Raw genomic sequence first — 6512 nt, 5'->3', positions numbered from 1 at the left:
TGAGAGTGTAAATGCCTGCAGGAGTGGCATCCAGGGATGTGGCCATTTAAGGCAAAATTTAATTTCAAATTTACCTTTAGTAAATATTGGCACTTACAGAGTCCAAGACGAATACTGAAATGTTTCCATGACATGTTTATTAAAAAAATTCCAATGAACTTTTTAAACCAATAAACTTTTCCCTAGTGTTTGTGAAGTAGGTCATGCTCTTACAAGCACCTGTGCTTACACAGAGCTCTGCTGAAGTCAGCCTGGCACTGGGGGCAGTTTGCAAGATTAGGACCTTAAATATTGAAGCTGAAGGTAAACATGCAAGAACAGTTCACAGTGAATTTCCCAATCAGAAACAAAAGTGAAGGTGAAAAATCTACTTCCACTGTCTCTAAGCTGAAATATGCAAAAGTAAACACAAATTGTCAAAATCATATGAGATTTTAGAAATCCTCTTTGATTTCATTCTATACCACGCTATTCACAAAGAGAAGGGTATTTACTTGAAGACAGGCTGTTGTTCAACCTGAAAAACAAGTTAGGAATGATATAATTGCACCGACACCAGATATTTTGAGATTGTTGCTATTTCTTCCTTCAACTTTTATTTTTAGGTGACTAATGAGGAGATAGATACATCGAATCTGTTCACAAGTGAAACTTTTGTTTTTCTAATTAGTAATTGCATGTGTAGTGGGACAATATAAATGTGCAGTTTTGAATGGATTCACCACTCCATTACTCTACTCTCATTTTAACAGGCATTTTTAACAGGTGTAGGTCTATTAAACCAGTGGTTTTACCTAGTATCGCCCAATGATGCATCCATGTTAATATGCTCAGTGCATGGAGGAAAAAAGGAAAATAACTCCAAGGGGAACTACCATTTCAAATAAGGGCATCTGAACTACACATGCACACGTAGAGCTGTGAAATCTTACAGTTTCTTCCCCTCCATATAGTGCCCTTGCTAAAACAAAAAGCAACTGTCAGTGTGGGTGGCTTTTTAAGCACACAAGGGAACTTGCAAAATGTTTGAAGGCACAACATCCACATCACTGAGGGATTAGTTTGTGGAATCTTAATAATACTGATAAGGCTTCATTTTATCATATTTTCTGACATGCTTATCATATGGCCTGTGTGACTGACAGCAATTGCAGAAAAGAGAGGGAAATTCAGATTAGTAAATTCAACCTTTGTTCCACAAAAGCATTGCCGTAGACAGTCCAGGATGGGAAACAGACAATAGCCAGAACCCTGAGGTCGAAATTTAGGTACCTATTCAGGGGATCATGTGGGACACAGAGTCCAGCTCATTCCCAGGTATTGGAACAAACTCTGTAGTGCAGTGGTTCTCAACCTTTTGACTCAAGGCACCCCTCATTAAACTCAAGGCATACCTCTTGATTCAAAGCAGAATATGCCAACTCGTAGCTATCGCTTGCTTTTTCAGCAAGGAAAAAGAGTAACTCTTCAGTTGCAAAGAACTCAGAAAGACCATAACAGGTCAAAATGGTTTCTTATTTGTATGAAGTAACTGGTTGGACTTACTGAAACCTGGTGGGACCCTACTCACGATTGGGCAGTAGGCATTGAGGGTTACAGGTTGTACAGATGGGATAGAGTGGGGAGAAAGGTGGGGGGTGTTGCTCTCCATGTTAAGGAACGATATACATCCTCTATAATCAAGATGGGATCAGAGGAGGGCCAAGCCGAGGTACTGTGGGTCAGGATACAAGGGATCGGGGGAAAGTGACTTGGTAGTGGGGGTCTATTATAGACCGCCACACCAGGAGGATGAGCTAGACCTGGAATTCTCCAGACAGCTCTCAGAGGCTGTACGGTCGAGAGATATGGTTGTCATGGGTGGCCTAAACTACCCTGACATCTGCTGGGAGAAGCAGTCAGCCAAGTCTAACCGCTCACGTAAGTTCTTCACCTGCATACAGGGCTTCCACCTAATGCAGGAGGTATATGATCCCACTAGGGAAATACCTTGCTGGACTTGGTGTTAGCTACAGGGGATGACCAGGTGGGGAATCTGCAGGTGCAAGGTAACCTAGGAGATAGTGACTATTGATTGATTGAATTCACTATCCAGCAAAGGGTGCGTAAACTAGCCAGCAGGGCTGAAGTGCTAGACTTCAGAAAGACTAATTTCAGTGTGCTCAGGAGATTAGTTAGTGAGGCATTAAAGCTCAAGAGCATTGGCAATATGGGGGTCCAGAAAGGGCGGTTGTTCCTCAAGGGAGCGATCCTATGGGCACAGAAGGAGACAATCCCATTGCGCATAAAAGGGGGCAAAAGGGCCAAGAAACCAGGGAGGTATACTCCTCCTTGGTAGCTACCCCCTGTTTCCACAGTGGGCAGCTACCAAGGAGGAGTATAGCTCTCTGACTCACACTTGCAGGGAATCAGTTAGGAAGGCCAAAGCAGGATTACAACTTAGGCTGGCGACAAAAATTAAGGACAACAAAAAGTTCTTCAGGTATATAGGGAGCAAAAGGAAGGCACTGGGTAGCACAGGACCCCTATAAGGACAAACTAGGGCAATTGGTGACAGAGAGGGGGGACAAAGCAATGAGTTCTTTGCATCTGTATTCCTAGACACAGGCCAGGAAAAATCTCCCAGTTGGATCATACATAGACACAGGAGGGACACCAGCCCAGCAACTGTTGGTGCAGACTTAGTGAAGGGGCACTTGGAGGGGCTGGATGTGTTCAAATCAGCAGGCCTGGATGAACATCATCCAAGGGTGCTGAAGGAATTGGCCAGTGTAATAGCAGAGCCGCTGGCATGGCTGTTCGAGCACTCACGGTGCTCTGGTCAGACCCCAGAGGACTGTAAAATGGCCAATGTGGTCCCTATTTTCAAGAAGGGGAGGAGGGAGGAACCAGGAAACTATAGGCTAGTTAGTCTCACCTCTATCCTTGGGAAAACTCTGGAAAAAATCATTAAGGATCACATTTGTGGGAGCCCAGCAGGGGAAATAATGCTGAAAGGAAATCAGCATGGATTCATTGCAGGTAGATCCTGCCTGACTAAGCTTGTTTCTTTTTATGACCAGGTCATAAAATGCTTAGATGCAGGAGTTGAAGTAGTTGTCATCTACCTAGACTTTAAGAAGGCCTTTGATATAGTAGCTCATTCTGTTCTCATAAATAAACTGACAGGCTGTGATGTAGATGATTACATGGTCAGATGGGTGGCAAATTGGGTTGGGGTCACACCCAGAGAGTGGTGGTAGACAGGTTGATATCAACCTGGAAAGATGTTGGCAGTGGAGCCATGCAAGGCTTGGTCCTTAGACTGGTGCTATTCAGTGTCTTCATCTGTGACTGGGACAGGGTGCTTTCTACACCCTTGTCCAAGTTCACAGATGATACCAAATTATGGGGCAAAGTTAACACACCAGAGGGTAGGAAATGGATCCAGGCAGATCTGGACAGGTTGGAAAAAAGGACAGAACGAAATAGGATGCAGTTCAACAAAGACAAGTGCAAAGTGCTGCACCTAGGCAAAAAGAACCACCAACACACTTACAGGCTGGGGGATGACCTTCTCTGCGGTGGAAAGGGATCTAACTGACTTCAAGATGAACACGAGTCATCAATGTGACTAAGTGATCAACAAGGATAACTGCACTTTATCATGAATTAGCAGAAGCTTGATGAACAGGTCTAGGGAGGGTATGCTTCGCCTCTATGTGGCACTGGTCAGGCCGCAGTTGGAGTACTGCATCCAGTTTTGGGCACTGAACTTCCTAAAGAGGGATGTGGATAATCTTGAGAGGGTTCAGAGGAGGTCCACTCAGATGGTCAGAGGCCTGCAGGCAAGGCCCTACAAGGAAGACTGACGGACCTAGATCTCTTCAGCCCTCTCAAGAGAAGGCTGAAAGGTGATCTTGTGGCTGCCTATAAATTTATCAGGGGAATAGAAGATGCTCTATTTACTAGGACACCCCTTGGAGTAACTTGGAACAATGGTCACAAACTGATGGAGAGCAGATTTAGGTTGGACATTAGGAAGAATATCTTCACAGTAAGGGTTTCCAGAATCTGGAATGGACTTCTGAAGGAGGTGGTACTCTCCCCTACCTCGGGGGTCTTCAAGAGAAGAGGAGAATGAAGTTCTATTTGAAATCTCTGGTTTTGTCTTATGAATCATATATTGGTGCTTGCACACCTAACAGTTTGAATACTCAGTGATTCTGTTCTCAGTGGTCCTGCTGCACCCTTGTTGAGAATCCCTACTATCATGCTAATGGGAATAGAGATAGAACACATTGACTTCTTTGTTACACACATCAGAAGACAAGACTTGAAGTAGCATAGACTTGGTGCATTGCTACACCATGCAAGGCAGCCCCATGCAGAAATGCCCTAACTAGCTCTTGAAGTAGCAAAGCTAGTTACCCTAGCCAGAGCATTCTACTTCAGACAGCTCTCCAGCTTTCAGTTCTGGATGTAGTGCATACAGAAACCTATGACATGTCTCACCACAGCACTCCTTGGAGCTGTAATGAAGCATTATAGTGATACTTAGAGGGAGCAGATCTGATGAGTGGGATGGTGCCAATTGGTCCCATTGTTTCCTAAACCTAAGTCTTGCATTGGTGTTTTTGAACTAGGTGTGACACTGTAGTAGCTTAATACAGCCTAACCACCCAAGTACTTACAGGGTTTTGGCACTTTGTGCTGAACTCAATGCTGCTGTGTCTACCAAGCAGGCAAGACCCATGTGACAGTGTCTTCACATGCTCAGTGCACATAAATGTCACTAGTAGCTGTCATATACTTAACATAATGGAATGTTTTCACTGCAGACTCAGCTCCCGCCACGTTCCATGCTATCACTCATGGACAGTTTCCAGTACCACAGCTAGATTATTTTAAAAACTAGCTTAGATTTCCTTGCATTATATGCCAGGCTGCTGTTCAGTTATGCTTTGAGACACAAGCTGGAAGGAGCATGGCAAACTACTGCCCCTATTAGTTTTACATAACAAAAGAAGAAGAGAGTTCCCTTTACTAACAACCAGACACTTCCTCTAATAAGGTCCCAGCCTGGTAGTTTCAAGTACAGATCTGATAGCTTTGTTCCTACTGACCTACTACATTTATGTACAACAGCTGCTAAATGTTAACATGTAACAGCACTGACCCATCTGAATGTTTTGGTATATTGATAAAATTATGAGGTTAAAAGTGTAGTTGCACAGTTTGTGCTCTGCTGTTTTCCAGTTCTTAATCCAGCACTGTATTGGCTTAGTTGCATCCATCTATATATTTTAAAGCACGCATCATAAGAATACCAGGACAATTAATAGCATTTTAGGAATTCCTGACTCAGGCATATGAATTCCTGACTCAAGGGGCATGTTCAGCATTAGGCAAGGAGACCTGTCTTTTCATTTTTGAGCAATATAATATATCATGCAGCTGCAAAGGAACAATATAGACGTTAAATAATTTTATGGCAGTCATCCATTTATTACTACAGAACTAAAAACTCTCTTGCTTGTTTTCCACTGCAGGCCTTCTCTCCTGCTCAGGAAACTGCTGAGTTGCAGTATCTTCAGCTAGGCTTTCAAGCGGTTACCTTTTCCCTACTTCATGCTGTGGCAGCAGAGGCAAATATTTTTACCTCCACCTGACTTTTTTTTCCAAGAGAAAAAGTAGTTTAGGACAAAACAAGTAGGGTTATTTCTGGGCATTATAATGCTAATCTGAATAAAAAGCAGGTTTTCTTTGGAATTGTGCAGACATAACTATCAAAGGGGAGAATTACTTTTGTTCAATTTGGAAGAACTGCCAAGCAAGATGACCTTGGTGGACAGCTTTTCAAATCCATTCCAAATCCTGATTACCAGAAGTTTTTGAGTAGACTACATTGTTACTGTTGGTGGAACTGGGGAGATCATCATGGACACCTATACACGTGCTGGACATCTGCTCCAATGTGTGTTAATTAGAAGATAGCATGACAGCATTTCCCTGCAAAGAATATTTATTTTAAATCCCATTGTTTTAAGAATTGTGAGTGAATAGATAAATCTGCAATTTGAAGTTGTGAAAAAGTTCTATATCATATGCATATTACTTACTATAATTTTTTTATTTTTGACATTTGAAAACATAAATACTAGACAATTAAATAAATGTATAAGAAACAGTGCAAATGAAAAAAGCATTTATGGAAATCCATCAAGGATTATTAGTGTTGTATTTTGGTATCTTCATCATTTACTCATGGCCAATATGCAGTTACAAACCTTGTGAATAAATTAAACAAATAGTTCAAACGGTTGCTGCAAAAATTTATTCAGGTTAGTATCAGGGGCAGGATGACAAATAGAATGCATTTATTGCATAACAAACACAGCAAGGCTGGACCCTTATGAGAATGGTAAGGTTCAATTGTGGCAGGGCAAACAGATCCTCAAATCTGGTGATGCCAATGCTCAATAGCACTTACAGGATTGCTTCGAGACTGCTCACGGTGAGCTGCCTTCCAA

General features: G+C 42.5%; 1 long non-coding RNA gene across 2 annotated transcripts in view; it reads left to right on the top strand.

The window, feature by feature from the left end:
- The window catches only part of LOC109306001, a 10647-nt gene extending 4185 nt beyond the window's left edge, over positions 1–6462 (top strand). For both annotated transcript variants that reach the window (XR_002099806.1, XR_002099805.1), the window contains one exon: positions 5532–6462. This is a non-coding gene — a long non-coding RNA (uncharacterized LOC109306001). The remainder of the gene's footprint in view (positions 1–5531) is intronic.
- Positions 6463–6512: the final 50 nt, after the last annotated feature.

The sequence above is a fragment of the Crocodylus porosus genome, unplaced genomic scaffold (genome assembly GCF_001723895.1).
Source record: "Crocodylus porosus isolate Cpor-Errol unplaced genomic scaffold, CroPor_comp1, whole genome shotgun sequence".
NCBI classification, from domain to species: domain Eukaryota; kingdom Metazoa; phylum Chordata; order Crocodylia; family Crocodylidae; genus Crocodylus; species Crocodylus porosus.
This window is presented reverse-complemented; position numbering and strand designations above follow the sequence as displayed.